The sequence below is a fragment of the Dama dama genome, chromosome 25 (assembly GCF_033118175.1).
Source record: "Dama dama isolate Ldn47 chromosome 25, ASM3311817v1, whole genome shotgun sequence".
NCBI lineage: Eukaryota > Metazoa > Chordata > Mammalia > Artiodactyla > Cervidae > Dama > Dama dama.
The window spans coordinates 12,235,254-12,252,955 of record NC_083705.1 but is presented as its reverse complement, the minus strand read 5'-3'; the positions used below and the strand labels follow the sequence as shown (position 1 = coordinate 12,252,955).

The window sequence follows — 17,702 nt, the reverse complement described above, 5'->3', positions numbered from 1 at the left end:
GCCCTGCCGAGCACTCTGATGGCTGTCCATGGGGTTCAGTTCAGGGTCAAATGCCTTGTTACAGTAGGCAGTGATCCCGCCCCTGCCTACCTCTCCAACGTCGGCTTCCCGCCGAGCCACATGGCTTTCTTTCCAGCCATGGTTTCAGCCCTGGGGCCTTTGCACGTGCTGGTCCTTCTGCATGGTGTGCTGGTCCCCCAGTTTCTCCTGTGACTCTCCTCTCGCCGTGCAGGACTCGGCTCACACACCCACTTCCCCGAGAAGCCTCCTCTGAGCATCTCGTAAGCTCGCCCTTGTCACTGCCACAGCACGTATTCTATTTACTCTTGAGTAACTGCCGTTTTATTAGTTTACTTGTATTCATTCAAGACTTATTTTCTGAAGGCCTGCCTTGTGGTAGGTACTGAGCTAGGCAGTAGTGAAACAAATCTCCTCGCCCACCGGAGCCTACCGCATGACGTGGGAAGGCCGGTGGTGAAGAGATTGTGTTTTGCCTGACTTCCCTGACTAGAAACGCAACCTTCCAGAGGCCTGTCTGGAGCTTGGTTTGTTCTGTTCACAGACTGTTTTGGGGTTTGGTGATCAGAAGGCTTAGTGACTTACAGTTCAGTGCAGGACTGAACCCCCTGGGCTTTCAGGCACAGAATTGGATGTGGCTTTCAAGATCACCCTGCCAATGAAACAGCAGAGCAAGGATGTGAACCCAGGTCTCTCTGATCCTGAAACTGGATCTCCCCAAGCCCGGCCCAGCCCAAGGCCTCTTGCTGGGTGCCTTGCCCACTGCTTCCTTCTGGCCCATATCTGGGTCCGCTGCCCTCCACACGTCCAGCCCACCATCCGCAACTGCTTCCTCAGCACCGCACCCTCTGCGGGGCTCCTCGCAGCACCGTGGTCCCTGTCCGGCTCTCTGAGCGTCCGTTTCCTTGTCAAGATAAGAAGTGAAACAACAGTACATCTGCAGAAGCTCTTAAGAGTCTATTATCCTGCTTTCTGATCAACCAACCTGTAAATTGTGTTCAAGAAAAGTTTACAAAGTAGATTTGATTTCTATATCTCCAGCCAAATATTAATGTCAAGGTCCAACATAATTTCAACGACTACCTCTTCTCGGGCTATTACTTCTACTCTGCTCACTCTGTTGATCCGAGGATAGAAGCCCAGTTCAAACCGGCCTCCTCACAGAAGGGGATTTGTTGCCTTTCCAGGTAGCACTGGTGGTAAAGAATCCACCCGATGATGCAGGAGACACAAGAGATACGGGTTCGATCCCTGGGTCAGGAAGATAGATCCCCTGGAACAGGAAATGTCAACCCACTCCAGTATTCTTGCCTGGACAATTCCATGGACAGAGGAACCTGGTGGGTTACAGTCCATGAAGCCACAGAGAGTCAATGCGACTGAGGGACTAAGGGTGCACACATAAGCCCAGGGATGAGGTAGCTTTAGGCACGGCCTCCAAGGATGTCACCTGCTCTGGGGACTCTCCCTGCCGGCCTGGCTCTCTTCTCTCATGGTCTCATTGGAAGACAGGCTGTCTCCCTGTAAAGTGGCCGAGTGGCTCCTAGCAACCGCTGGGGGACATCCTAGGCTCTTAATATCTCTGGTAGGGCAAGCTCTCTCTTCCTAGAGGGCCCTAGAATTCCTCTCCTTGGCTCAGACTGGGTCATGTGCCCACCCTGAAACCTCTCGCTGTGGTCAGAGGAATGAGATGCTCTGACTGGCCAGCCCTGGATCACAGAGCCACCCTTACCCAGGGCTTGGGGTCTGCCTCATGCAAACCACACAGCCTGAGACGGGAAGGGAGGCCGATGCTCAAAGAAAGCCTAGGTGCTGAGGTCCACAAACAAAGCAGAATGGAGGCCGGGCTGACAAAACCCGGTGCCACTGTTCCGCCACTGGGCCTGCATTTCCCAGGGGAAGTGACTAACTTTGCACGCTCTTGAAGGCTCGGCTCTGCAATAACCTCCTTCCTGATCCACTGAGTGAGAGCTAATTCCTCTATGCCTGGACTCGTTTCCCGCCTTGTCACTTTCTCTTTGGTGGTATAGCTATGAATGTGTGCATAAGGAACGTCCCTCGTGGTCCAGTGGCTAAGAAGCTACCTTGCAATGCAGGGGACATGGGTTCCATCCTCGGTGAGGGGAGATTCTACAGGCCCTGGAACAACTGAGCCAGCACCGGACGTAACTGCTGAAGCCCACATGCCTGAAGCCCAAGCTCCGTAACAAGGGAAGCCGCCGTCACGAGAAGCCTGCACACCTCAGCAGAGTAGCCCCCACTAGCGACAGCTAGTGAAGACCCCACACACGGCAACAATGACCCAGTGCAGCCAAAAATAAATTTAAAAATGTAGAAATTGTGTACGTTTAAGGACTGGAGAGTGGAGAGGGTAGAAGAGTCCTCTTTGGAGATCAGAGGGCTTGGATTCAATTCTCCTATTTGCTCTTCAGTGATTGGATGATCAAGAACCAGATTCTTCTATCTAAGCCCTCCTCCTTCTCAGGCCTGTTCTGAGCGTTCAGTGTGCTGAACCAGCCCAGCCTGGGTTCAGAGGGCTTTTGATTTCCTTCACACCAGGATCCATCCGTGGCCATCGCTGTGATCCTAGCCCTGATCTCAGGTACTGATAAATGTGTGTTGAATGAACAAACTTGTGGACTCCAAAACTCTCAGGGTATACAAGAGTGCCTCCCTTTTCGCAGTCCTTGGATTCCAAAGTGAGCACTTTGGTTGAAAAACCATAGCATCAAAGACGCTTGAAAACCTTTAAAATGTGAGTTCAGTGTAGGATGCAAAGCGTGTGCTCTTTGCCCCAGGGCAGTGACTGACATCCATTTAGAGTCTGAGAACCGCCAAGCTGGTCAAAGGAAGCGAGTGTTAGTCACTTTGTGTCAGTGTCTGACTCTTTGCCACCCCGTGGACTGTAGCCCGCCAGGCTCCTCTGTCCATGGGATTCTCCAGGCAAGAATACTGGAATGGGTTGCCTTTCCCTTCTCCAGGGGATCTTCTCAACCCAGGTATCAAACCTGGGTCTCCCGCATTGCAGGCAGATTCTTTACGGTCTGAGCCACCAGGAAGGAGGCAAGAGAAAAGTCTAAATGCAGAGACTCCATCATTCAAATAATGCTGCTCTTAAAGTAACTTTCAGGAGGTAAGAGGGAAAAAAGAATAAAGAAAATGGTAAATCCCAAATTTCATTTTATTTTCTGTGCCACACGGCATGTGAGATCTTGGTTCCCAGACCAGGGATCAAACCCACGCCCCCTGCAGTGGTAGCACAGAGTCTTAACCACTGGACCACCAGGAAGTCTCAGTCCTGAATTCTAAATTTCCTGCAAGGTTCACTCCATTTTGGCTTAACAGGCATCCTTATCCTGTAACTTTAATATGTGTCGAGAGACTTGTTTGTTACAGAGGGAACAAATGGGGTCATCCATGTAAGGGCACGGTGAACAGTGTAGCACAAATTGGGGGTTCAGTGAGTATGATAGAATTGAACCCAAATCTTGCTTGGTGGTCTGACATACAGGCGGCCTCCTGGGTTGTTGCCAAGGAGGTCCTGCCAGCTGCCTGTGTGTCTCGCTGGCTCTCACACTCCCGCCCCAAGACACTGGTCACTGATGCTTAGGTCCTAGAGTCCGGGGTGAAATTAAGTGCCGTGTGATCTAATTCTGCTGCTCCTGCTGCCTCCAGGACGCTGTTGTTGGCAGCAGAATTCAGGCAAGTGAAGTCAGTTTTTCTCTGCATCATGGTTGGCATGACTTCATTAAGACAAATATATAACCTTGACCACCTCCTTCCCCTACAAAAAGTCACCCATCCTTCACATCAAGAGCACTGTGACCTTGTTATCCTATGCACAAGGTTTTGTATTGTTGTGTTTTCGCAGTGCTTTCTGTGTGATTTCTGGGACAGCTGTGCAAGCCCCTGGGGGTGACATCAGCTGTAATGTGTCATGACTGCAGAATCTGTGAAGTCCCAATGGTCCCAGACTCCAAAGATGCCTTGGGAGGCGAAGGGGCTTCTGGCTGAGGACTGGCCCCAGCCAGCATTTGGACACTGACTGTCACTATTAAGGTCCCAGTTCTCCTGACTGCAGGCTCTAAAACAGTGCCTTTTCCTGGGTGACCTCAGCCTGAGGCTGGCACTGGCTCTTCGAGGAATAGCAGGCTCCCGGGTTCTCTGTGCTGCCCTGCTGATCAGGAGCCAGGACTCTGGGTCGGCAGCCTGGGGCTTGGGCTCCTGGCTCTGCATGTAAGTCTCTGAGGTCAGGATTTGGGGCAGGCTCTTTGCTGTTTGATCCCTTCAGAGCAGGAACTCACACATCTTTACTCCATCGCTGCTGTGTCTATATCTTTTTCTTCTGCCACCTTCTTAACTCACTCCATATTTTTCCTATTTAAAACTCAGAAGGACAGAGTCCATCAGCTGGGCAGGGTTTTTCACACTGGCGGCCTCATGGGTCACCAGCCAATGGGGGGCGCCCCGTAGGTCAGGCGCCTGTCTCCTGTCCAATCCGTGGCCATCCCTTGCCCGAGCACTCTGGGAAGTGGCTGGCTGCCCCAGCAACCTTGAGTGGGTGGCTTCCTTTGGGAAGTCATGGTCACCATTCACAGGTCACCATGCTGTCTTTCCTGACTCCCCCGTGTCTGCCCTGCTCCTTGTTAAACTTTGACAGGTCAACATAACTGGTATGTAGGAATCACGTGTTCCTGAAATTACTTGGAGATTTTAAGATACTAGGGGCCAATCCCTCCATCTTCCTGCACATGAGAAGGCTCTCCAGGACGTCTGACATTGACATAGCAACATCATCTCTTCCATGGTAGTTTCTCCAAATCCCACCCATCATGGCAGGATCTACTGGAGTCTGACTTTTCTCTCAATCCTGCTTTCTAGCACTATCGATCAGCCCTTAAGAGCCTCTTTTGGAAGAGCCATAAAAATGTAGGGACGTGCAAATGCAGTTCAGATGAGCCATACTGAGGAGTTTTTAAGACACAGTCCTCTGGACAGAGGGCCTTGGTCTGTTTGCACCATGACTTGGTTTCCCCAGATCTGCTTGTACATTTCATTCATATTTCATTTTCTCTGTAGTTCCCTTGAACTGTTTCCCAATGTGTGTCCTGTGGGGCGGTAATTCTATGAATGATTAAACAAGTATTGTAAAGTGAATGGGGATTCTGTGTTCATGTGTATTTGGGGAATACCATGTTAAAGAAAGATAAACAGGTTTTTTAAAACTGTAGGATTTATCAGAGCCTTTAATATGCAAATACATGCTGTTATTACCCAGAAGGTAATGAAGGCTTTCCGTGTTTCCCATACTGGTTTGATTTTGAAATCTTTTTTTTTTTTTTAACCCAGAAAACAGATCAAAAGGAGTAACACTCTGAGAAATATTCCTCAGATAGAAAGGGAATGCTATCTTTTCTCTTTATTGGATTTGTGAGATTTAGATTATTGCTTATTTGTTTGATCATTACTGCTGGATATGGGAGGCCGTGCAGGTATCGCTGGATGAGACTCTCTGTCTTCAGAGAGGGTGCCTGCTCATCCTGTTGATCTGCTGGTTGTGAGCTGTGGTTGTTACGGTGCTGGGAGGGCAGCTGCAGACCTCGGAGGGGATGATGTATAACCTGTGTGTAAACTCTGGGCAGCTTCTCTGAATTGGGTTATTACTACTACTCCAGAGAACCTACTCCAAGAGAACATCATGAAATATGTACAGTTCCTTCACAGCCTGGGTTTTGTCTTCAAGTAGGTTGTACTTTAAGACCCCAGGGAAGGTATGGTTATAGAGGAGAACCGGTGGGAGTAAAATATTTGATGAGGTATTTCTTCTGGGTTTCTCAAGCTCAGCACTGTTGGTGTTTGGAAGGGATCACGCTTGGCTGGGGGAGGGTTTGGGGCGGCACCCCTGACCTCTTCTCTCTAGACGCCAGAAGCAGGTTTCCTCCCCTTTGCCCCACTGTGACAACCAGGAACATCTCCAGACATGCCAGATGTCCTCTCGGGGCAAAACCGTGCCCGCTGAGAACCATTGCTTTAAGGAACCCTTGACCAACAGCTTTCAGTTTATTAGCACACTCTCAGAAGGAGAATGGTGTTGTCCCACTCAGAGTATGAACAGAGATCCTATAAGAACTACCAACTAATTAAATTTCCTTTGGGGCATTTTCTTAACTCATCTTTAAGTCTCGTGTATCTGTTGAGGTTCTTGGCTGCTAAAGAAGACCCCATTCATAACGGTCTAAACAAAAATGGGAAATTTTTGTTAGGCTCCTGTAATGGAATAACCCAGCGTAGTGCAAGCCTCAGGCACAGCTGGACACAGGTGCTTAAGCAGTGTTACCAAGAATCAAGACTTTCTCCAACTCTTTGCTCTGACCTCCTCGCTGCTGGCTTCATTCTCAGGGTCTCCCCACGTGGCAATAGATGGCTGGCCCCAGCTCGGGCCACCTCTCACTACGGCAGGTTTGGGGGTAAAGGGAGCTTCTCGTTCCCTCAGAGTTTGAATAAGAGCCTGGGTCTGCTTCGCATCGGCCCAGGAGACTGTGCTACTGTTACCGGCTACGCCTGATCCACACGCCTGTCCCTGCAGCCTCAGGTGGAGCCAGCCCCAGTTGAACCATTAAGTTGGGAATAAGGAACATATGGTTCCCCATGGGCAAACCAAGACAGTTACCTAAAAAGAGGTCAGTGGATGCTGGTCAGGCAAGCACTTCTATTCCCCCATTAATTATACAGACTATCACAACAGTCGCCAGTAATAGCAGCCCCCATCGGTGGTACATGAGCTTCACATCAGATGCTACACTGCATTGTTCCTGATCCCCACAGTATCCTGAGAAGCAGCTCTTATAGCCCATTTTACAGACGGGTAAGTGAAGTCTCAGAGAAGACATGACACAGCTAAAGTCACAAAACTGGGCAGCGACCGAGCCACAGGCCTGGGGCGCCGGTCTGCCTTCTGCAGATCACCCTCCCTAACCCTCTTTTGCTCTACAACAATCTAGAAGGTTTCATGAGATCACTGCAATGATATTCTGGAAGGAGGTGGAGGAATAGTGAAGGGCCACCACCTTTCGGGTCCCTGCCCAACCTATTTAAAATTCTCTTGTCAGTTTGTGACAGTAATCTCTTAAGGGCCATTCCTGACACAGTAAGACAGGAAATGGTTGATTGGCTTTTTCAGACTTGGCCCTGTTTTACCTGCTTGATCTGTTTTCTTGGCCCACTCCTGCTGTTCCATCTTTATCCCTCTGGGTGCATTATGAATAATAGCTAACATTTCTAGAGGGCTTACCATGTGCTGGGCATTGTGCCAAGGAATTTCCATGACATCATTTCATGTAATTTTCTCAAATACCATCTTAGTAGATGCTACTGTTATACCCATTTTACAGATGAGGTAACTGAGACTTGGAAAGGCTAGATCGCTTGCCCAAGTTCACCCCACAGCAGATGGGAGAACTGGAGTTTGAACCCAGACAGATTCCATTGCCTTTACCATGACACAAAACTTCAGAAATTGCAAACCCGTGGTCTGAGTCAAATTTGGCTTACAGATATATTTTGTTTGGCCCACGTAGTATTTAAAAAAAAACAAACTTGAATTTGCTGCCAGTGTTTTAAAATTGAGAACCTGCACATTAAAAAACAAAATTTATTCTTTCCTACTTCTCTTGCAAAAAATCAGAAGACTGGCAACGCTAGGGCTGCATTCCCGCCTGATAGAAACTGGCCAGAGCTGCCAGCTCGGTCCCAGCTGGGACCAGCGCCCCAGTCCCCATCTCTTCCTCCTGTCTTCCCCAAACCAAGGCTGAGCATCCTTTGTGAGGGTCCCCCTGTGTCTGCTGTCTTCTCTGTGCTCCTCATGCTTTCCCTGCGTGGCCTTGGAACGCCTGTGAGCTCGCTGCCTCACTGCCTGTGGAAGTGCCCCTCCCAGCTTCTGACCCCAGTGGCTTTTGGGGTGTTGGGGGCTGGTAGTCCTTCTCGAATTGAGTGGAAGGCTCTCTCACTGGTGAAGGTCTGACTTAGGTACTAGAAGAGTTGGAAAGAGCCCCACTTTTCCTTTCCTCCTCTGCCTCAGCCACCACCCCCCATCTTTGATTTAGTGACCCTCTGAGGCCACTTTCTTGGCAGGGCTTGCCTTGGGTCCACAACTGTTTTTCTCTGCTCCCCTTCGAGCCCCCAACCATTTTCTTCCTAATCCTCCTCAGGAGAACCATCACTTGGATTATCATGAAACCTGAGAGCGCAAGCATGAGGCGCAACCCTTTACAACCGACGGACCATTTCGTTTCTGCACAGTTCTGTTTGTTTAAACTCTTTGCTGGCAGGACCCAGGCTCCGGAGCAGGGTTCCATGGTGTTCTCAGGCAGATGTGCTGGCTTGCTGCAGGGGCTGCCCTAAGAGCCAGGACAGGCGGGCGGGTGGCTGGAATCCAGGCGGTGGGAGGCGGCGTGGATGGTGTGTACCTCACAGGTGTGCTCGGGGTGAAAACCACAGCTCGCGGTGCTTTTAGAACTGAGACCCGTGGCCCTAATTCATGCATGAGAATACTGAGGCTCAGAGAGGTAGAGGCACTTGTCCCCTGTCACAGAGCTAGTTGAGAAGGGAAGAGAAAAGAAATATTTTATACTGCAGCATTAGGGCATGCAAAGTTCAGGCAGGTAACCACTGACTGGCTGAGCAACCTTAACGTGAGTCATGCAACTTCTCTGAACTTCAGCTGGAGCCCACTCAAGGACTGCGGGCACCTGCAGCTCTCGGCGGCTTTCCTCAGGCACTAAGAGCCAGCGATGCCATCTGCGTGGCCCTGCTCTGCCCCTGGGTGGGGGCCTGTTTGCTTTCTCATATTCTAGGAATGCTGTGGCCTGTGCACCCACAGGACGACCTCATACTGGCAACAACCCTTGGGGCTGAAAACAGCTGGGAACCTGTTTTGCAGAGCCAAGTGCTCAAGGAGATGGTGAGTTGCTTCGGCTCATTCAGTCGCGAATTCGGCATTTGAATCCGGGGCTGTCTGATTCCAAAGCTTGCCCGGCTAGTTTGTAGTACAGCCTTGAACCTACTGATAACAAGCCACCCAAGTTTGCTGAACACTTACAAAAAGGGCTTTCAGAGTCCCTTCTTTTTCATGGAGGAAACAGAGAGGCCCAGAGAGGGAAAGTGACTTACCCAAGGTCACACAGCTTAAGAGGTAGAATCAGGATCTGAGCTCAGCTTCCTAGTGCTCAACTCACTGCTCCTGTCACCCCAGCCCTGGAAGGCCTTCCGGCCGGGGAAGCCATCACCGGAGCCTGAGGATGACCCGGATGTCCACTGGATGTCATTATTTCTCTACCAAAAGCAAACCAGGCCTTCTTCTTGGCAGGAAAATAGGACTTCCCCCCTTCCTTGGGCAAGAAAGTAGCATGTAGGACGCTCAGGTGTGGACTCTCTCTCCTTTTGGCTCAAAGGCAGGAGGTGAAGCTGGCTGCTTCCTTTTCTAGGCTAGGGAAGAAGGTCTGTGAAAAGCTGAGCCCCTGCCCCCCACCCCTCAGACAACTGTGACCGCCGAGGCTGATCTTCATCCCCTGCAGCCCTTCCCCAAAGCTTCAGCCCCTCAGCTGACTGTTCTCCCAATTTCTAAAATAAATATTCCTCCCAAACCTTCCTTCCAGAGGGAACAGGCTGCCATCTCTCACCGCCCTCTCTCAGTTCAGAGCCTACTCACTAGGCAGGGACGCCCGGCTGCCGAGGTGGACCCAGCGGTCACAGGAGAGGCTCCCGGCCCCGGGTGGGGCCGTCACTGGCCACACCATTGTACCGGTCGAGGTCGGGGCTATGCAGTGAGATAGAGGCAAAGGGGCGTAGGCATTTCTGGGGGAATCTTGACGGTGGGGACGATGTACAGGAGGGTGTTCTTGGCAGAGGCACAGCCTTTCAAAACCAGAGCACATGTGTGAGCAAAGTGGGTGTGTGATGGGCCATGAAGTGAAAGGTGGGCGGGGGGGGGAGATGGCGGGGGCTGTCTCAGAGCAGAGCTTCCTCCAAAGAGGCCCAGGGTCCCTGCCTTCAGCCACACTGCCTTAAGACACCACCCACACCATACACAGACACACACCAGACAGTGGAGCGAGGCCAGTGCTCAGCAGCAGGCAGACCTGGCTCCTTGTCCTTCGATCAACTATTAGCCGATAACCTTGGGAAAGCCGGTTGACCTCTCTAGGCTTTTGTTCTCTCATATGCGAAACGAGAACCACCAGGAGACAGTGGGATCAGAGGTATGGAAAGTGCTTTGCCAAAAAAAAAAAAAAAAGTCCAAAAGGGTTATTCCAGTGTGCGTCAAAGAAATACTATGATAATATTTATCAAAATAATCTCCATGAAACATTCCCAGATTGAAGATGCCAAATGAGGGGAAGATCTGAAAGAAACCATGAGGAGTTATTTCACAATAACCAATGGTTATGGGATGGATTGTGCCCACCCCAAACTCCTACATTAAAGTCCTAACCTCCTGGATCTCAGAACTGGACTGTCTTTGGAGACAGGGCTTCTTAAGAGGCAATTAAGTTAGAATGGAGTCATTAGGACAGGACCTAATCAATCAGACTGATGTCCTTATAAGAAAGGCAATTTGGACACAGAAAGACCCCAGGAATGTGAGGACACAGGGAATAGCATGTGAAGAAAGAGGAAGAAGTTGGCCGTCTGTAAGCCAAGAAGACAGGCTTCAGAAGAAACTATTACGTCACCTTGATCTTGGGCTTCCAGCCTCCAGAATTGCAAGAAAATACATTGCTGTTGTTTAAGTCACCCAGTCTGTGCTATTTTTTTTTTTACAGCCCTACCAAACCAATATACCACTGAAACCTCATTTTATATGAGAGAAGAAAAGGAATTTATTCTTTTGTTCAATAAAACTTTATCAGATGCCTCCCATGTTCTTCTAAGCCTGCCCTTAGAAGCTGGAGGAAGTGTAGTGAACAAGAGAGGCTTGCAGCAACTTGGTAACTAGGAAGAAATTGGTCCAGCACTTTCTCATTGTGTCCCCCTGTCATCTTTACATCGGTCAGTGTGGAAACAGGGGCTAGAGAGGTAAAAATGACTTTCTAAGAACACACAGCAAATTAGGGGGGAAAAAAAGATGAAAGCCAGAATCACTTTATTCCAAAGCAGGCTTTATTTGCAAGACCCCTTGTGGTCTTCCCAAGACTGAATTTTCCTGTGTTGTTTGTATACCTGTTGTACTAATTAGGATATATTTGGCTGCAGGTGAGAGAATAATCAACTATTAGTAATAAGCAGTAAAGACATCTTATTACTAGATATGTTCAGGGAGACAGTTGGTCCCAAGTGAGTTCAATGATTCCAAGTTAACATCTGGACAGTCTCTTTGTTTAAAAGTTTTTTATTGGAGTATAGTTCATTTACGTTGTTGTGTTAGCCTCAGGTGCACGGCTAAGTGAATCAGTTATGTAGATGAATAGAGCTACTATTCTTTTTTAAGATTCTTTTCCCTTATAGATGATTACAGAGTATTGAGTAGAGTTAAGGACTCTCTTTATGTTGCCATCTTCCATGTATTTCCTTTAAGAGTCCAACCTTATTTCCTCATAGTCCTAAGATGGCTGCCACAGCTCACAGCATCCTGTCTTTACACATGGTGTTCAAGGCTGAAAATAGGGGCCTTTCACCTATTAGGGAGGAAAGGGTTTTCCCAGAGGCTTAGCAGACATCCCTTTGACCAGCACTGGGTAAACAGGTTCAGCCTTAGTTACAAGTGATGGGAAAATAAGTGTATAACATAGGGGAAAGGAGGTGTCATGGCTTTCTTAGATCCATCATGGGTCCCCTAGGGCTGGGCACACCCTACCAAAACAGGATTCTGTCAGCACGATGAAGTGGGAGGCAGTGGGCAACATCTTCTCTCCGAACCGTCACACTCCAGAAGTGAGGCAGGAAGACCCCTGCAGCGCTTGGAGTGACCTTGCTGTCACGGTGTCACTGGTGGGCGGGTGTTGGGGAAGCTCGCTGACTGGAACCGCCCACCTCAGCCAGGCCCCGCAGTAACCTTCCGTGTGAGCTGTTCTACTAGAGGAGGTCCTAGTGAGGAACACGGAACTAAGGCCGCACCACCAACCGGAAGTGTGGGAAAGGTCAGGAGGGGACGCCACGTGTCCGACCACCTCCCACAGTCCTCCTCGCTGGCATCCATCTTGGCTGAGCCATGCGTGCGCCACCAGGAAGGACCCTGAGTCAGAGTGATTGGCCAAAGACAACCCGGAAACTAATCCCACCACCTAAAACCCAAGACTGCGAGCCCGCGGGGAGCAGTTCGCCTGGGCGCCCTCCTCTGCTGCTCTCTGCCGGCGACCAAGCCCAGTAAGGTCTCCTGCTTTGTCAGCACGTGCGTCTCTGAGTGCTAGAGGAGAGCCCACTCCCGGGCCCTGGAAGGGGTCTGCCTTCCTGCCACCGATGGAGGTGAACACCTGAGGATGGGCATCCTCAGTGCTAAGGGAGGGAATGGCCCAGCAGCCTTGGGCAGCAGGAGCTGCGCCATGCCCGCTCAGGGGCCCGGCCCCCGCCCAGGGAGGCACACCGTGCCACCTCAGCAGGTGTCTGTTCTGAGAGGGGAAGAGCCAGCGCAAAGACGATGCAGCCGCAGTTACAGGGCCCACGGCCCTGTCACCCTCTATCCTTCAAGCCCACAGTGCCCCAAGACATTCCTTCTGCAGCCTGGTTCCAGTAAAAATGTTGTCTCTGCCGAGGTTTGAACATGCTTTCTGTTGTTGGAAAATGAAAACTATGCAAGCCCGATATGTTTCTCTTTCTGCCTGAGCTGCCAGAAGCTGGAGCCAAATGTGTCGCCCAAGTGCTGGGGGCCTTGCTCCCTGGTTTCTCAAGCCCAGCTTTGACTTCCTCTAGGGGGCGCTGTTCAAGGTCGCCTGCCTGGATCAGAACCTTGGGGCGCTTCCAGGGCCAGTCCCAGGGGTATGGGGCTCAAATGCTGGGTGAGCTTGTGGGGTGGGGAGGCGGAGGCATAAGGCTTCCAGCCTGCCCAGGTATCTTCTGAGGCTCTGCCTGCTCTGATCTTAGAAGAGACCAAGTAGGGATGAGGATAGATTCCATCTGAGCTGAAACCAAACATTTTGGCTATCTTCACGACCACTGAATCACCAAATCCACCGTATTTTTCCACTTTCAAGTTGTTTCTGGGCTGCTGTGGCGACACACCCTTCCTGGGTTTAATGGCTTCACGGTCAGGCGGTGGGGAGGAGGTGCTGTTTACTTTTCGCAGGGAAAATAGTGGTTAACGGTGTGGTGGGTGGACCTGGTTAGTAATCAGGTGATTTATCCATGAAGGTTCTTTGGGTTGTCCTGGTGGTTTGCACTTGAACTTGGGCTGAATGAAGTAGGGGGAAGAGGGTGGTGGCTTGGAGGAACAGGCTGGGGTTGCTCGGAGGTGAGCCCTGGCAGGCGCAGGTGGGGATTTGTACAGACTGCTGATCGAGGTGGGATGCTGGTCTACTCGCTGTTGCCGATGGAGTCTTTTGCTCTGTGTGTGGGCACTTGCTTGCTCACTCACTCATTTCTGCATTCGGGTTTTGACATTCCAAGCACCTTCTCTGTGCTGGGGAAACAGCAAGCCAATAGAGCGCCAGGGGTCCAGTGTGTTGGACAGATGTTCCCTCCTTCAGAGGCTCCGTCGGGGAAACGGACAGATCATTCCCAACAGGGATATGTTTAAACAACAGGAGGTAATGTAATCAAGCTGCTTAGGCTTCTCCATGTAGCAGATACTGTTCCAAGTATCTTTCATGTCTTAACTCATTCATTTCTGTCACCAGTTCTGGGAGCTAGGTCCTGAGAAAATGGAGGCACACAAATGTAAATTAACTTAGCCAAGGCCACATAGCAAACAGATTTGCACCTCAGCAATCTGTCCAGACTTTTACCATCATCCTATCCAGCTCTGGGGATATTCCCAGGTGGCTCAGACAGTGAAGAATCTGCTTGCAGTGCCAGAGACCCAGTTTGATCCCTGGGTTAGGAAGATCCCCTGGAGAAGGGCATGACAACCCACTCCGGTACTCTTGTCTGGAGAATTCCATGGAAAGAGGAGCCTGGTGGAAATACAATCCATGGGGTCACAAAGAGTTGGACACGACTGAGTGACTGTCACTTTCACTAATCGGAATACATCAGTAGACAAAACATGTAACTTGGGAATCCAGCTCTGCTTTGGAAATGAAGTGGGTCTGCTTAAAAAAGGGAAGGATTCCCAGAGAGAGTGATTTTGAAAATCTGGGTCTTGAGGATGGAGTGAGGATGTTTTGAGATAGAGGAAGTGGTAACACAAGGCCCCCAAAGCCGAGGGTGCCTATCAAGCACTCTGGTGCGTCCGGAGAGGTGCCTCCTAAGGGAGCAAATGGGAAAGGCAGGCAGGGAATGATAATGGTGCTGTATTGAAGGAGGAGAGGAGGATGGTCAGGTCAGATGTGAAGAAAGCACTCAGGCAGCTCAGGGGAGGGTGGATTGTGGGTGGGGGTCGATTGGAGTTGACGCCTGCTGTTTTGGCACCTCCTGCCATAGCACTCTTCTCCGCTTTGCCTTCACCTTCCCCAGCGGGGTGCCCCCCTCCCCCTGCTCTCAGGCCAAGTGGTTTGGCTAGACTTGAGGGGTGGGCAGAAGATTCAGGTCTGACCAGGCAGCTTCTTCCGTCTCCCTGGCCACAGGGAGGGTACACGTGATGCCAGTCCAGGCCAATGCAGTTCCATGCTGGGTTTTGTCTTGTTTGTTTGTTATTTTAGATCTGCTGGGGAGAGAGATTCTTTCAGGTTGTGGAGCTGGGAATGTAAACCTGGAGCTGCAGAGGCCCTACTGCCAGCATGTGAGAGGATTCCACCGGGGAACAGAGTTGTATTTAGCTTGCTAGAGCTGTCATAACAAAGTACCATAGACTGGGTGGCTTTTTGTTGTTTTTCAGTCAGTCGTGTCTGACTCTTTGGAACTCCATGGACTGTAGCACGTCCGGCTTCCCTATCCCGCATCATCTCCCAGAGTTTGCCCAACTCTGGGTGGCTTTAGACAAAAATAATGCAGAGAGAGAGACTGAGTCCTACCTCGTTTGAGGTCTGGATCCAGCTGTGCCTGTAACTGCACTGATACTATCCTGGACTGTTGAGTTTCATGAACCAAGAAATACCTAACCCTCATTCCCCTCCTTTGTTTTCTTAAACTTGTTGAATTGATTTTCTGTTACTTTCTGTTAATTCCTGAGTAATACACAAGGGGGACCAGCAAGTAAACTATGAAGATAGTCTACCGTTAATTAAATTACAACTTGCAAGGAGAGTGCTTGTATTTGCACCCATTCCAATATCTAGAGGTAGCAAATACAGAAATACAATGAGGTGAGTAGGCATCAGCCTCCTCCTAGTTAGGCAGGAATTCACCTTGTCTCCAAAGCCGTGTAGGACAGAGCTGGGGAAAGCTCCTTTACCACCAGCATTCCTAATGTGTAGAGTAGGCTGTGGTGCTGGCAGGTGAAAACAAAGTAGTTTGGGTTTAAAGGCTTTCAAGAAGGGAAGAAATCATTTTAAGAAGTCCTTGATGGAGCTGTGAAGAATGAGCCTGACTGTCTCTTCACAGGATGCTCAGACAGGAACTCAAAGGAGCAGCAAATTTCAGGTGGAAGCCACTTCTGGGTTTGGCTTCCTGAACCCTCATGGTGTGGACTGAACCAGGCAGGAGGGGCTGTGGCTGAGTCAGGCCCCACCAGCCATTCAAAACATGAAGAGAAAGGAATATAAAAAAGGCGAGGACCAGTTCAGTATTTTTTCTTTTTGACCCTGGAGCGGATGCCCCGGCTTTCCTGTGGTTTCTGTCTCTCCCATTCTCATTACAGCTGAGTCAAGCTTGGAGTCTCCTTCCGTGAAGGCGGGTTTTTGAGGCACCTGCCATGTACTAGTCCTTGGCCTTCTCTAGGGATGCTCAGAGGTGTTCTTGCTGGCAGCAAGATGAGGGCACCACAGCCTGTGGATTCATAAATACCAGGATTTACTTGGGGCTGTGGGTCCAGTCAACCTGGTGACTTGTAGGGAGTGACTTCTCCTAACTCAGCCTCCTTTATCCTCATCACGGGCAAGATGGCACCAGATAATCTGTCCTGCACGGCCTTCTCATGAAGCATGAGTGAAACCAAATAGTACTAAAGGGAGGGGCTCTGGAGACTGCGTTTGATTCTTAGTTTGATTGTGGGCTAAGCTGAGTGATCTTGCACATGTCACTTACCCTCTCTGAGCCTCAATTTCCTAATCTGTAAATTGGGCATAACAGTAGTACTTACCTCATGGGGTGAGCATGAACCCTGACTGAGAGAAAGTACCTGAACTTCATGAGGGCAGGGTTGGTTTTTTTTCATCATTTTATTTTATTTTGATCCCCACTGCAGTTCTTGGGACATAAGGTCACTAAATAAATGGGAGCGATGATTATTGTTGTTACATCCATGGTTGTCCGGCACTGGTTGAGACTTCTCTGTGGCCTCCTACAGGGACTAGCCTGTGGGCTTGTGGTCCAGGTGAGGAAGACAAGTCCATCGCAGCTGGTATGTTTAACTAACTCTGCCTTCCAGGGTGGAGTAAGTTCCCTTCACTCCAGAGCAGGTGAAGGAAGGAACTGAGCTGAAATAGAAATAATCTATGGGGTTGACTGTCTAGACAGGGCTCTGGCTGGGAAGGGGAGCAGGCAGAAGCAGGCTTTGGTCAAAGCTGAGCAGAGACTTGGGGATGTCCTGGTGTTGCTTCAACACCTCACTTGCATCATTTCACTACACCCTTATGGTGGCCCATAAGCTAGGTCCATTTATTACCCCCATTTTACAGATGAGAAAACTGAGGCTCAGAGAGAGGGAGCCTCATACTAAAAGAGTGAAACATCCAGGGTTCAACCAGAACTTGTGCCACTCCAAACCTCTTGCTTTTAAACAGGGGGATGCAGGGAGGAAAGGGCTGAGGGAGAGGTGGAGTGACAGAGTCTGTGGGTGGAGGACAGGTCCCTGGTGGTTGCAGGGGGCCTCCAGCAATAATCCAACAATGAGCAGCAGGGGCACAATCCCTCCCTTTTGGTGGGTACTATGCTCTGCTGAATTCTTTAGCAAGTGGCTTGATCAACCAGCTGTCAGTCAAAAGAGGGCCTAAGGGGCTCTTTACTGGCAGAGGACTGAGTACAGAAACTGCCCCGGCCCTGCCAGCACTGGCCTTCGGAGGCAATAAAGTGCAGCCAGCGTTGGGATGGCAGTGCCCAATTGCACTCAAATGCACCCCATAAATGACCCCTTTCCTGTGAACCCGCAAACAGCGGTGAAGAAGGTGGCTAGAGCCAGCCCCAAGCCTTTCTGCTGCCTGGCCCCGCTCTCTGAGTCAGGGGCAGTGAAATGGGACACCTCCCACCTGAGAGCTGAGGCAAGCCCATCCTGAGGGGCTGGGAGCACAGAGGGTGGGGTCTCGGCCCCTGCCCCCAGCCTGGAATTGCCTGGAGACAGTATCAGAGCACGGACTTCTTTTTCTTTTTTTTTTTAGCTTAGGAGCTACCTTTTGGAAAATTACAGTTAAAAACACATGATCAGAAAAGGAATTCCTTGGCTGATTATTCCTTGGCTGAGAATCTGGAGGAAGGTGGGAGGATGTGCCTTAGCAGGAAGG

At 50.3% G+C, this 17,702-nt stretch overlaps 1 protein-coding gene across 1 annotated transcript in view; it reads left to right on the top strand.

Moving 5' to 3' along the window:
* Positions 1–17,702, top strand: part of FBXW11 (F-box and WD repeat domain containing 11) — a 181,692-nt gene that overhangs the window by 128,146 nt on the left and 35,844 nt on the right. The gene's annotated exons all lie outside the window — the stretch shown is intronic.